This window comes from Hyperolius riggenbachi, chromosome 4 (assembly GCF_040937935.1).
Source record: "Hyperolius riggenbachi isolate aHypRig1 chromosome 4, aHypRig1.pri, whole genome shotgun sequence".
Lineage (NCBI taxonomy): Eukaryota > Metazoa > Chordata > Amphibia > Anura > Hyperoliidae > Hyperolius > Hyperolius riggenbachi.
The window spans coordinates 454,210,131-454,223,228 of record NC_090649.1 but is presented as its reverse complement, the minus strand read 5'-3'; the positions used below and the strand labels follow the sequence as shown (position 1 = coordinate 454,223,228).

At 49.0% G+C, this 13,098-nt stretch overlaps 1 protein-coding gene across 1 annotated transcript in view; it reads right to left on the bottom strand.

Annotated features, from left to right (window-relative positions):
• LOC137504852 (phospholipase B1, membrane-associated-like) overlaps nucleotides 1-9,706 on the bottom strand; it is a 171,032-nt gene extending 161,326 nt beyond the window's left edge. Inside the window, exons 1-3 of the mRNA XM_068233444.1 lie at nucleotides 9,629-9,706; nucleotides 5,917-5,977; nucleotides 1,512-1,570 (exon numbers count right to left, since the gene is read on the bottom strand). The gene's annotated coding sequence lies outside the window, so the exon portion shown is untranslated. The remainder of the gene's footprint in view (nucleotides 1-1,511; nucleotides 1,571-5,916; nucleotides 5,978-9,628) is intronic.
• Between the last annotated feature and the right edge of the window lie 3,392 nt (nucleotides 9,707-13,098).

The following is a 13,098-nucleotide window of genomic DNA, read 5'->3' as shown; positions in this document are numbered from 1 at the left end:
CTCCACACTTCAGCCCTGACCCCTGCAGGAAAAGGAAGAGGGGAAAGAACAGGCTGCTGCCTCCTGCTGGTGAGTGGGTGTGCTCATACATACAGGCTGCTGCCTCCTGCTGGTGAGTGGCTGTGTTCATACTTACAGGCTGCTGCCTCCTGCTGGTGAGTGGGTGTGTTCATACATACAGGCTGCTGCCTCCTGCTGGTGAGTGGGTGTGTTCATACATACAGGCTGCTGCCTTCTGCTGGTGAGTGGGTGTGTTCATACATACAGGCTGCTGCCTACTGCTGGTGAGTGGGTGTGTTCATACATACAGGCTGCTGCCTACTGCTGGTGAGTGGGCGTGTTCATACATACAGGCTGCTTCTTCCTACTGGTGAGTGGGCGTGTTCATACATACAGGCTGCTGCCTCCTGCTGGTGAGTGGGCGTGTTCATACATACAGGCTGCTGCCTCCTGCTGGTGAGTGGGCGTGTTCATACATACAGGCTGCTGCCTCCTGCTGGTGAGTGGGCGTGTTCATACATACAGGCTGCTGCCTCCTGCTGGTGAGTGGGCGTGTTCATACATACAGGCTGCTGCCTCCTGCTGGTGAGTGGGCGTGTTCATACATACAGGCTGCTGCCTCCTGCTGGTGAGTGGGCGTGTTCATACATACAGGCTGCTGCCTCCTGCTGGTGAGTGGGCGTGTTCATACATACAGGCTGCTGCCTCCTGCTGGTGAGTGGGCGTGTTCATACATACAGTCGAATCGCGGCACTTTGCGCACGCAAAAGTCCGCAAACGGCACTTCACGTGCTAACTGTTTAGCACACCCGTGCTAAACAGTTTGCACCGCTTTGTGAATCAAGCCCCATAAGTGCATTCTCTTTATGAGATCAAGCCATCTAATAGCACAGATTTTTCCCCCTTTTTTAAGGAGAAATGTCATACAAATAAATATAATGTATTAATAATAAATATTATTTTTAGCGCTACCTATGTAGATAGTTTTTACATTTATGAGCTACACAGTGGTGTGAAACTTTTGGTTAGCTGCTTGACATAGTACTTGTAATTTGAAGCGCCCCTGTAGTCATATTTGGGCAAATTTTGATTAAATTGGCTTTAATAATTTACTATGGTAATCAATTAAATTCATAAAATTAAAAAATAAATAAAAATTAAAACAAAACTGTGAGCCTTGAATGGTAATGCTGGGTACACGTTACTTTTTTCGTGCGATTTTGCGACCAGATCGTTTTTTTCGGCACGATTCCACACTCGATTCTGCGCTCGATTCTCTAATCTTCATTCGTTTTTCTTATCTTTTTCCATTCAACGCTACAATCGGGAGCAATATCGGACATGACGGATTTTATCTATCTGATCCATTTATTGCACGGAAAATCGGACCGTGTGTTTCCAGCATTATGGAGTGACAAAGCAAATAAAATAAACTCTGCCCCTTATCTTCTTTTACCAACCACTAGGGAGGTTGACAGAGGAAAGGAAGAATAAATACTTGTGGTACTCACAATGTTCAGGCTCCGGAGGGTAGAGATTACTTTGATGTCGGAAGGAATCAAGGAATGAACTGCAATAGAGGAAAAAAAAAAAAACTCTTTAGAAACCTGGAAGGTGTTTGAACACTAGTCTACACGTCTACACACACACACACACACACACACACACACACACACACACACACACACACACACACACACACACACACACACACACACACACACACACACACGCACACGCACACGCACACGCACACGCACACGCACACGCACACGCACACGCACACGCACACGCACACGCACACGCACACGCACACACGCACACGCACACCTCTAAGTTTTCCACATTTTGTCACATTACTGCCACAAACATGAATCAATTTTATTGGAATTCCACGTGAAAGACCAATACAAAGTGGTGTACACGTGAGAAGTGGAACAAAACTCAAACATGATTCCATACATTTTTTACAAATAAATAACTGCAAAGTCGGGCGTGCGTAATTATTCGGCCCCCTGAGACAATACTTTGTAGAACCACCTTTTGCTGCAATTACAGCTGCCAGTCTTTTATGGTATGTCTCTACCAGCTTTGCACATCTAGAGACTGAAATCCTTGCCCATTCTTCTTTGCAAAACAGCTCCAGCTCAGTCAGATTAGATGGACAGCGTTTGTGAACAGCAGTTTTCAGATCTTGCCACAGATTCTCAATTACATTTAGATCTGGACTTTGACTGGGCCATTCTAACACATGGATATGTTTTGTTGTAAACCATTCCCTTGTTGCCCTGGCTTTATGTTTAGGGTCATTGTCCTGCTGGAAGGTGAACCTCCGCCCCAGTCTCAAGTCTTTTGCAGACTCCAAGAGGTTTTCTTCAAAGATTGCCCTGTATTTGGCTCTATCCATCTTCCCATCAACTCTGGACAGCTTCCCTGACCCTGCTGAAGAGAAGCACCCCCAGAGCATGATGCTGCCACCACCATATTTGACAGTGGGGATAGTGTGTTCAGAGTGATGTGCAGTGTTAGTTTTCTGCCACACATAGGGCTCGATTTACAAAACGGTGCTAACTTTAGCACTGGCCCTTAGCACGTCTAAACTCAGTTGAAATGTGAGAAGTAGTGATCGTGCACAAAGTACCGCGTGCAAAGTTTTGCGCGCGCACTGCACAGAGCGCTCCGCACGAAGTGCCCACTAAAGCCTATGGGACTTTGCACGCGCAAAACTTTGCGCGTGGTACTTAGCGCGCGATCTGATTGAGAAAACCGATGCTAACCTACTTAGCACCCTGGTTAGCACGCCTAAAGACTTTAGATGTGCTAAGTAGGTTAGCACCGCTTAGTAAATCAAGCCCATAGCGTTTTGCATTTGGGCCAAAAAGTTCCATTTTGGTCTCATCTGACCACAGCACTTCCTTCCACATGTTTACTGTGTCCCCCACATGGCTTGTGGCAAACTGCAAACGGGACTTCTTATGCTTTTCTGTTAACAATTGCTTTTTTCTTGCCACTCTTCCATAAAGGCCAACTTTGTGCAGTGCATGACTAATAGTTGGCCTATGGACAGATTCCACCACCTGAGCTGTAGATCTCTGTAGCTCGTCCAGAGTCACCATGGGCCTCTTGACTGCATTTCTGATCAGCGCTCTCCTTGTTCGGCCTGTGAGTTTAGGTGGATGGCCTTGTCTTGGTAGGTTTACCGTCGTGCCATACTCCTTCCATTTCTGAATGATCGCTTGAACAGTGCTCCGTGGGATGTTCAAGGCTTTGGAAATTTTTTTGTAGCCTAAGCCTGCTTTAAATTTCTCAGTAACTTTATCCCTGACCTGTCTGGTGTGTTCTTTGAACTTCATGGTGTTGTTGCTCCCAATATTCTCTTAGACAACCTCTGAGGCCATCACAGAGCCGCTGTATTTGTACTGACATTAGATTACACACAGGTGCACTCTATTTAGTCATTAGCACTCATTAGGCAATGTCTACGGGCATCTGACTGCACTCAGACCAAAGGGGGCTGAATAATTATGCACATCCCACTTTGCAGTTATTTATTTGTAAAAATGTTTGGAATCATGATTTTCGTTCCACTTTCCCACGTGTACACCACTTTGTACTGGTCTTTCATGTGGAATTTCAATAAAATTGATTCATGTTTGCGGCAGTAATATTACAAAATGTGGAAAACTTCAAGGGGGCCAATACTTTTGCCGCAGCGCGCTTCACTTTTTTTGGGGGGGGGGGGGGGGGGGGAGTGTCGGTAAATTATCTGCATCGGGAGTCAAATACCCTAGCTACGCCACTGGGTAGCGGGCAGGAAGGGGGTATTGGGCACAGCGGCCAGACCCCCCCCCCACCTGGGTCCCAGAACTGCTCACCCCCTCTACCTTAAGTTCAGCAGCAGCCGCTATTAGTAAGAGGCAGTGGGCGGGGATGACTCGCCTCTTCCGGGTTCCAGCGTGCGTTCCACTGTCGACACTTCCTGCAATGCCGTCCACTTACAATACAGTGGGCGGCATTGCAGGAAGTGACGACAGTGGAACGCACGCTGGAACGCAGAAGAGGTGAGTCATCCCCGCCTGCTGCCTCTTACTACTAGCGGTGGTGGCTGCTGCTGAGCATAAGCCGGAGGGGGAGCGCAGATGGGGGGACCCAGGTGAGGGAGGGGATCCTGCTGAGCTTAAGCTGGAGGGGGAGCACACATGGGGGACCGAGGTGAGGGAGGGGCGGTCTTGCTGAGCTTAAGCTGCAGGGGGAGCGCACATAAAGTGGCCCAGGTGAGGGAGGGGGGGTTTCTGCTGAGCTTAAGCTGGAGGGGAAGTGCACATGGGGGACCCAGGTGAGGGAGGGGGGGGGTTCTGCTGAGCTTAAGCTGGAAGGGGAGCGTACATGGGGGGCACAGGTGAGGGAGGGGGGTTTCTGCTGAGCTTTAGCTGGAGGGGGAGTGCACATGGGGGACCCAGGTTAGGGGGGGGGGGGGGGGTTCTGCTGAGCTTAAACTGCAGGGGGAGTGCACATGGGGGACCCAGATGAGGGAGGGGGGATTCTGCTGAGCTTAAGCTGGAGGGGGAGCGCACATGGGGGACCCAGGTTTGGGGGGGGGGGGGGGGGAGGGTCCGACGCCCCTTCCCGCCGCTGTGCCCAATACCCCCTTCCTGCCCGCTACCCCCTTATGCGGCGTATGCTACGTCACAAGTCGGCTAGTACATCTATATTTCCATATCAGCCAATCAGGCCTCCTTATTCATTTTCACCTCTTCATCAGGAAAATTAAATCGGATTGGCTGCCTTGAGCCTCTACCTCTCTGTGCTACAGTTTTTAAGCTTTCAGTAGAGTGCTGTGTCCCCTGGCTTGTGTGGCGGAGTGTACCAGTAATGTGTCAGCGGTACAATGACCGGGGATTCTTCCTGTGTGGCAATCGCTGTGTCTCATATCTATGACACCATCTAGTGACATCTTGAGACACAGCTGTATCATCCATGGGGCACATTTGGCAACACTGTGGAGGGGGCTTATATGCGAGTCAATCACTTTTTCCTGGTTTCTGAGGGGAAAATGGGTACCTCGGCTTATACGTGGGTCAGCTTATATGTGATTATATACGGTATATGTGCAGTTTTGTGCTTGCTGGAGAACTGCATATGTACGTATTGCACCCTCTATTGTCTAAGTTGTACTTGTACATTGTCACTGAGGATGACAGTGCTATAGAAATAAAAAAAAAATAGCACAATAAACCCTGAGGCCTGGAACCCACTGAAATCCGCAAACGCAAAACGCAACCGCTAGCGTTTTGTCTGAGCGGTTTGCAAGCGGATTCATGCGCGTTTTCGGTCGCGTTTTGCAACAGTGTATTTTTTTGCTCAGCGGTTGTGTAGCGTTTTGCGTTTCGCGTTTTTATCCTGATTGGTCCTGTGAATTATTTTTAATTTTGTTACAGTGTGCTGAACCGCAAAACGCTAGCAAAACCGCTCAGTTTAGGTTTTGCTGAGCGTTTCTGCTAGCGTTTCAATACTTTACATTGAAGCGCTAACGCTCCCAAAATGCTGCAGGTCCTGCGTTTGCGTTTCTGGGAAACGCAAACGCTCCTGTGGAAGTTGCCCCATCCATTAACATCAGCTGAGCGTTTTGGCAAAACGCTAGCGTATCGCAGCGCTGCCAAAATGCTCAAAAAACCGCTTTTGTGGGTTCCAGCCCTCAGGCCTGTCTCCACACAGATTTCCTGTGCCTCAGTTTGACGTCCAACTACTCTTGATAAAAAAATCTGCAATTAAAAAGCATAAAATCAGTCTGAGCTGGATACAGCTTATATGTAAGATGTCATGGGTAAAATTCTGTAAGTGTCACTGGGGTGGTGGGAGGAGGCGGGACCACAAGTGTCAGGTATCAGCCAGGAAACATACAGCAGATCTCCTCACCTGATGTTGGCTCCACTGCAGATCTGGTGTTTGCATTCACGTTACAGGGAAATAGATATCTCTGTGGAAGATAATAAATGGATTAATTTTTCAGCTCTCCTATGTTTTTAGACAGTAACGTTAAAAAGACATTTATCCCGCAGAAAACTATTATTTTTGGCAAGCAGCTATGTAAACGTAACTTTTGTGCTTTAGCCATTGCCAGAAGTGTAAACCTAGAAACGATAGTTCAGTCAATCAAGCAGATAACAAGCATGCAAGATCCTAACAAACTTAATGACTGTACCCACCAGGGCCAGATTTACTGTAAGGCACTGTAGGCGTATGCCTACAGGCGCCTGATGATGGATAGAATAGAAGTGTGGCTGTGCGGCCGCGTCCATGCTTGCTAGCTTACTGCGCAGGCGCAGTACAGGAAATCTTCATACGGTGCCTGCGCAATAAGCTCTCGCTGGTGCGCGGTGGAGCGAGCATGCGCGCAGCCGTACTTCTAATCATCTAGTTAGATGACTAATTACACCGGTGCTGGCGGTGTGGAACGGGTGATTGGAGGAGGACGGCGCGAGACATTCCAGCTGCAGGGGGCAGATAGAAGCCCCAGGTAAGTGGCAGTTTTTGTTTTTTAAAAGTGAACCCCTTTAAAGCATATAAAGAAGTAATCATTACCAGCATAGCACCATTGAAAAGCTAATGCTGTGATTGTGGGAGGACCCCCATGCAGTTGCAACCTCTGCATCCCCTACTGCTATGCCACAGTATCACTCCTGAAATTGCAAATCATCTCTATGCGCCTGAAGCCAGGCAAGCCGACATCTAGAACCGCTGTTATATAGCAAGCCTATATACCAGTACCGATATACCAATGCCCAATACCTCACAACAGTCCTGGCTTGGGCGGGAATGTCCCAAATTTATTTGTGGCTCCCTAACACTTCCCCCCCCCCCCCCCCCCGCTTTCTTGCCCCAAGAAGCTTCTAGCCCCAGCCTGCTCACTCCACACTTCAGCCCTGCCCCCTGCAGGAAAAGGAAGAGGGGAAAGAACAGGCTGCTGCCTATTGCTCTTGAGTGGGTGTGTTCATACATACAGGCTGCTGCCTCCTGCTGGTGAGTGGGTGTGTTCATGCATACAGGCTGCTGCCTCCTGCTGGTGAGTGGCTGTGTTCATACATACAGGCTGCTGCCTCCTGCTGGTGAGTGGCTGTGTTCATACATACAGGCTGCTGCCTCCTGCTGGTGAGTGGGTGTGTTCATACATACAGGTTGCTGCCTCCTGCTGGTGAGTGGGTGTGTTCATACATACAGGTTGCTGCCTCCTGCTGGTGAGTGGGTGTGTTCATACATACAGGCTGCTGCCTCCTGCTGGTGAGTGGGTGTGTTCATACATACAGGCTGCTGCCTCCTGCTGGTGAGTGGGTGTGTTCATACATACAGGCTGCTGCCTCCTGCTGGTGAGCGGGTGTGTTCATACATACAGGCTGCTGCCTCCTGTCCTGCTGGTGAGCGGGTGTGTTCATACATACAGGCTGCTGCCTCCTGCTGGTGAGTGGGTGTGCTCATACATACAGGCTGCTGCCTCCTGCTGGCGAGTGGGTGTGTTCATACATACAGGCTGCTGCCTCCTGCTGGCGAGTGGGTGTGTTCATTCATACAGGCTGCTGCCTCCTGCTGGTGAGTGGGTGTGTTCATACATACAGGCTGCTGCCTCCTGCTGATGAATGGGTGTGTTCATACATACAGGCTGCTGCCTCCTGCTGGTGAGTGGGTGTGTTCATACATACAGGCTGCTGCCTCCTGCTGGTGAGTGGGTGTGCTCATACATACAGGCTGCTGCCTCCTGCTGGTGAGTGGGTGTGTTCATACCTACAGGCTGCTGCCTCCTGCTGGTGAGTGGGTGTGTTCATGCATACAGGCTGCTGCCTCCTGCTGGTGAGTGGGTGTGTTTATACATACAGGCTGCTGCCTCCTGCTGGTGAGTGGCTGTGTTCATACATACAGGCTGCTGCCTCCTGCTGGTGAGTGGGTGTGTTCATACATACAGGTTGCTGCCTCCTGCTGGTGAGTGGGTGTGTTCATACATACAGGCTGCTGCCTCCTGCTGGTGAGTGGGTGTGTTCATACATACAGGCTGCTGCCTCCTGCTGGTGAGCGGGTGTGTTCATACATACAGGCTGCTGCCTCCTGTCCTGCTGGTGAGCGGGTGTGTTCATACATACAGGCTGCTGCCTCCTGCTGATGAATGGGTGTGTTCATACATACAGGCTGCTGCCTCCTGCTGATGAATGGGTGTGTTCATACATACAGGCTGCTGCCTCCTGCTGGTGAGTGGGTGTGTTCATACATACAGGCTGCTGCCTCCTGCTGGTGAGTGGGTGTGCTCATACATACAGGCTGCTGCCTCCTGCTGGTGAGTGGGTGTGTTCATACCTACAGGCTGCTGCCTCCTGCTGGTGAGTGGCTGTGTTCATAAATACAGGCTGTGGGGAGACTACCTGATACTGGGGGCACCTCTGACTACCTAATACTGGGGGGATCCTCTGACTAACTAATACTGGGGGCACCTCACGGGAGTGAGGCATCATTTGAAACCACAGTTGCTCACTTACAGCTGCATACGGTACCTCCCAACTTTCTGAGAAACAAAAGAGGGACACTTTTAGACACACCACCGCGCATCTTCAGTCCCGCCTCAACACACCCCTAATCACGCATGCCATGAATAATTTAAAAGAATAAAAGTCATAAATGGATCAGAATAAAGTTTAGAGTCACATCACCACATTTTAGTAGAAACACACATATCTGCTTGTCTGCAGTAAGCTAAATGCAGTCAGGTATGCAGATTTGGTTCTCTTCCGCTAGCCGGGCGCATCCACTAGGTGGCGATAAAACTCCAGCAATCGCTGGCAGCAGAGTTACATCTTTCCCTACTATCCATGGCGGCCTGGAGGGGGAATAGTAATTAACGCCACCTGGTGGTTGCGCCCGACTAACGAAAAAGTACCGCAGATTTTAGTAGCAGGTTGGTAGATTCTCTAGTGGTGGGTAGGTAGTGATAGGGCTGGTGCACACCAAGAGCGGTTCTGAGCATTTTTTAAAACGCTTTTGTGGGGAAAACCGATTGGCTAATGTTAGTCAATGGGCTGGTGCACACCAGAGCGGGTCATATTTCCCCCCCAAACGCAAACTAGGGTCCTGCAGCATTTTTGAGATATCTGAGTAGTTTGTTCCTCAATGTAAAGTATAGGAAAGTGGAAAACTGCTCTGAAAAGCACTAGATAAGGGCAGTTTTTAAGCGTTTTTGTTACAGAAGCTGTTCAGTTACAGCTGTACTGTATCAAAATATAAAATCTGCTACACAAAAACACTCCAAAAAATGCTAGACATGTTTAGAAAATCTCTCTAAACATGCCTAGAATCGCTCTGAAAAACCTCTAGCGTTTGCGGATCCGCTAGCGGTTTTTGGTGTGCACTGGGCCATATTCAAGATCTTGTGGTGGGTAGATAGTGATCTGTAATGAACTTTAGCTTTCAATGATGGGCAGCAGGGAGCAGTAGATTCTAGTGGCAGGTTGGAAGTGACAGACAACTACTAGTTACAAGCAGTAGGTGAGAGAGTTTCAGGTTGCAGTGGGTGCTCAGCCATTGTGATTGCAGTGATTAGCTGTACAGTACTAGTGGGTGGTAATGTATGGCCTGTGCTGGTTTCACCTACCCCTCTCTGCTGGCTCTCCTCTCCTCCCTGCTCTGTTCCAGGCTGCCCACCTCCTCTCTTTCTGGTTTCCCTCCATCCTCCTGGGCTCAGCACTGCAGGACAACGACATCTATGACTGGCAGGAGAGGTGCAGCTCTCTATAGCCATCCTCACTGCTGCCACCTGCTGTCCATTCAGTGTAGAGCCAGCCAGCCAGCATCTGATTGGCTAAATGTAAGCTCTACACCAGTGGTCCTCAAACTAAGGCCCGCGGGCCGAATGTGGCCCCCTGAGGTTTTTTTACCGGCCCTCCACACACAAAATGTATTACTTATAGATGCGGTCAGCAACATCTTTAAATATTGGTAGTCCGCTTATAGAATAGCAGTGCTGGCATCACCCATCCACATGGAAGCCAGAAAGCAGTCATTCGCTGGTTTCCAATCAAATTCCGCATCAGGTCAGTGACACTGCTGTCCAATTGGACTGCAGGTTGTCACCTGGGTATGCTTCACTGTCTGGCCCGCAAAGACTTCTACATCATTTTATGTATACTCCGGCCCTCCAGCAGTCTGAAGTATGTTGACCCGGCCCTCGACTCAAAACGTTTGGGGACTCCTGCTCTACACACACTAGGAGCTCAGTGGACCCAGGAAGTAGTATGAGGGCTGGATCGTTTTGGTGTAGTATTTTTAAATTTTTTGGACAGTAGAGCTGTTTTTGTAAAAAAGTGTACTGCTTTTGTAAAAAAAAAAAAAAAACAACGCTTGGAAAATCACCCTGTTCTAGCGCTTTTCAGAGCAATCTTCCACTTTCCTATACTTAACATTGAGGCTAAATCACCTCAGAAATGATGCAGGACCCGCGTTTGCGTTTGGGAAAAAAGTCACATCGCTCTGGTGTGATCCATCCCATAAAAATACATTAGCCAAGCACTTTTCAAGGTGTGCACCAGCCCTCAATGGTTTTTTTTTCTCCACAGCAGTGCACTGTGAAAAAGCTTCAGGTTTTCAGCGTGAAGTGTGAAAGAGGCCATTGGGAAATGTGGACGCAGGACTGTACATCAGTTGTCCTTTCAGTTACAAGTGACAGCAATGAACTGATATAGTGTTATGGCCCATACTCACGGGCTACATTTGTGGCCTGTCGCTAGCACACGGGAGCGTGTGCGCGACAGGCCGGCGACAGCTCGTTGCCAGGTCCCTCAGTATACACACGGCGGAGGGACCTGGCAACTGATGCGGCGGAAGCTGTCGCTGTTGTTCCTACCCCCGCCAGAAGTGCAAGGTATTCCCTGCTTGTTGCTGTCGCTAGTCCGCATACTCACGCGGACTAGCGACAGTTGCGGCGGAGTTGCGGCGGCAACTGTCGCCAGGCGATTGACCGTGCCAATCGCCTGGCGACATCAGTGACGAGCGACGGTTCGGGATGCGCACCCGTGCAATGCCTCATACTCATGGGCGACCTATCGCCGCAACACGTGCGCGCCGCGTGTTGCGGCGACAATTGTAGCCCGTGAGTATGGGCCATAAAAAGACCCTAGGGTCTATCACATAGCAACGCATTAAGTGTAAAAGAGCTCTTAGTCTCTGTGATAATGAATGGTGATATCTTACCGCAGTACTGCTCAGTTCTGATTCGCTGTTGGCTTCTCCTAAAGGGTTGCCTGCAAGACAACAGAGCACATTAGAACAGAAAGCACAAAACTAATATTTGTGAGACAGACAGCTACAAATAATCTGTAAACAGTTACTTCTTCATACAGGAAACGTGCATGAAACGTTGCATGGGGTTCTCATTTCATCTGACCATAATGTAATCCTGTCATTAAAAAATAAGTAATTTAAAGTACACCTGAAATCAGAGGGATATGGAGGCTGCCATATTTATTCCCTTTTAAACAATGCAGATTGCATTGCAACCTTGCTGATCCTTTGCATTTAATACTTTTATCCAAATACTTTTTTGCCTCATGCTTGTTTCAGGTGTGTGATTCAGACACTACTGATGCCAAAGAGATCAGCGGGACAGCCAGGCAACTGGTAGTGTTTAAAAAGAAGTAAATGTATCAGAAGAAAATGCATATACAGGTATTGCACATGCCATTCCCCCGTATACCATCATGACGTCTGTTGCTCCTCCCCTTCCCCCGTGCCACTCCATTTAGCTGCAGTATGGCCCGTGCTAGGCCAGTCAGGACCTGTGAACTGGAAGAAGGTTTCCCCTTTCCCAGAATGCTCGGCCTCACATGCAGTGCTGTGAGCATGCCTGCCACGCTCAGGAGGCTTTTCGGAATGCAGCCACAGTGTCAAGCCAGTAATACTGCACCTGCGCAGTTCGTATTTGCGGCGATCTGCGCATGTGCATGTGGGTCAGGGCCTATTACTGGCCATATTACAGCTAAACAGAGCAGCACAGGGGGTATATACTTTCTCAACCTAGAACTCCTTTAATTTCACTTAAAGTCATTGGGAACCTTGTATAAAAAAGCCAGATACTTACCTAAGGAGAGGGAAGCCTCTGGGTCCTATAGGGACTTCCCGTCCCTGCATTCCAGCGCTGGCTCCCCCGTAGCAGTATTCAACCAATTTGGTCAAATACTTCTGTCTCCGCCACCGAAGGGAGGCTTCGGAAGTCTTCAGGAGCCCGAATTCTCGCAAACACAGGCCGCCCCATAGCAATACACGCGAGCACCCTCTCTCGCTCACTCACACATGTGCAGTGTGGAGCTGTCTGTCTTCAGGAGCACTCGGCACCTGAAGACTTCCGAAGTCCCACACGGCGGGGGATTCAAACGGGGAAGCTAGTGATACACTGAAGGCACTGGGAGAGGAGAGGGAAGGCTCTATTAGACCCAGAGCCTTCCCTCTCCTTGTACAGATTTACCAAATCTATGTAGTATAAGGGCCAACAGATTGAAAATACCTTGAATGATTGATTGGATAAGCTCTTATACTACATGAAAGTGGTAAGATTGAACAACCAAGATTGTATGGTGTGTGTTGAGCCTTAGAATGATTAGAGTTGTGCGGAAACTATACAAACAGTAAGATAGGGTTTGCAGAGATTGCGACCACATTGGGGCCCTTGGGCCAGAGGGTCCCCAAGACGGCCCTCCTTCAACCACAGTATTAGCTCTCTTTTGGTCCTGTGCTGGTAATGTTCACTTCTATAGATGCTTTAAATAGTAGTAATCATTAACAAGCTGCCCCCCATCCCCTTCTTACACCTCTGACACTGAGGTTGTCCTTGGTAAGTTTTGGAGCGCCGTATCAACTGTTGTGTATAGAGTGCTTGGGGGGCCCAGTGTAAAACTTGCATCGGGGCCAATAGCTCATTAGCTACGCCACTGACTTGTGAGCTACCAGCGCCATCTTGTGGCAAAATAGACAAATAACATATGTTAACACAGTCGTAACTGGAAAAAAAATATTTTATTCCAATAATAAATGTGGGTTCAAAGCCACTTTAATATCAGGGTTAGGTTGTCC